This window comes from Lepidothrix coronata, unplaced genomic scaffold (genome assembly GCF_001604755.1).
Source record: "Lepidothrix coronata isolate B3197 unplaced genomic scaffold, Lepidothrix_coronata-1.0 Scaffold414, whole genome shotgun sequence".
Lineage (NCBI taxonomy): Eukaryota > Metazoa > Chordata > Aves > Passeriformes > Pipridae > Lepidothrix > Lepidothrix coronata.
Window position 1 is genome coordinate 67927 of NW_016690594.1, and position 1450 is coordinate 69376.

Sequence of the window (1450 nt, forward strand, 5' to 3'; positions counted from 1 at the left end):
TTTGGTGTCAAGGCCTGGCTTGGCCCAGGCTGGGCTCACAGCAGCTCCCAGGCCTGGCCTAGGCTCAGGCCGGGGTTGGTGTCAAGGCCTGGCTTGGCCCAGGCTGGGCTCACAGCAGCTCCCAGGCCTGGCCTAGGCTCAGGTTGAGCTCAGGCTTGGTGTCAAGGCCTGGCTTGTCTCAGGCGTGGCTCAGGCCGGGCTCCCAGGCCTGGCTCAGGCTCAGGCTGAGCTCAGGCTTGGATTTAAGGCCTGGCCTAGGCTCAGGCTTGGTTTCAAGGCCTGGCTTGGCCCAGGCTGGGCTCACAGCAGCTCCCAGGCCTGGCCTAGGCTCAGGTTGAGCTCAGGCTTGGTGTCAAGGCCTGGCTTGTCTCAGGCGTGGCTCAGGTGTGGCTCCCAGGCCTGGCTCAGGCTCAGGCTGAGCTCAGGCTTGGATTTAAGGCCTGGCCTAGGGTCAGGCTTGGTTTCAAGGCCTAGCTTGTCCCAGGCTGGGCTCACAGTGGCTCCCAGGCCTGGCCTAGGCTCAGGCTGGGCTCCGTTTTGTTTTCAAGGCCTGACTTGGCCCAGGCTGGGCTCACAGTCACTCCCAGGCCTGTCCTAGGCTCAGGTTTGGTGTCAAGGCCTGGCTTGGCCCAGGCCGGGCTCACAGTGGCTCCCAGGCCTGGCTCAGGCTCAGGCTGAGCTCAGGCTTGGATTTAAGGCCTGGCCTAGGCTCAGGTTTGGTTTCAGGGCCTGGCTTGGCCCAGGTCAGGCTCACAGTGGCTCCCAGGCCTGGCCTAGGCTCAGGCCGGGCTCAGGCTTGGTTTCAAGGCCTAGCTTGGCTCAGACCAGGCTCACAGTGGCTCCAGGCCTGGCCTAGGCTCAGGCTGAGCTCAGGCTTGGATTTAAGGCCTGGCCTAGGTTCAGGCTTGGTGTCAAGGCCTGTCTTGGCTCAGACCAGGCTCACAGTGGCTCCCAGGCCTGGCCTAGGCTCAGGCCGGGCTCGGGTTTGGTGTCAAGGCCTGTCTTGGCCCAGGCTGGGCTCACAGCAGCTCCCAGGCCTGGCTCAGGCTCAGGCCGGGCTCAGGTTTGGTATCAAGGCCTGTCTTGGCTCAGACCAGCCTCAGGTGTGGCTCCCAGGCCTGGCTCAGGCTCAGGTTGAGCTCAGGCTTGGATTTAAGGCCTGGCCTAGGGTCAGGCTTGGTTTCAAGGCCTGGCCTAGGCTCAGGTTTGGTGTCAAGGCCTGGCTTGGCTCAGACAAGGCTCGGCTCAGACCAGGCTCACAGTGGCTCCCAGGCCTGGCCTAGGCTCAGGCTGAGCTCAGGCTGAGATCTAAGGCCTGGCCTAGGGTCAGGCTTGGTTTCAAGGCCTGGCTTGGCCCAGGTCGGGCTCACAGTGGCTCCCAGGCCTGGCCTAGGCTCAGGCCGGGCTCACAGTGGTCTCTGTCCAGCCAAGCAGCTCCAACCCAAATCCT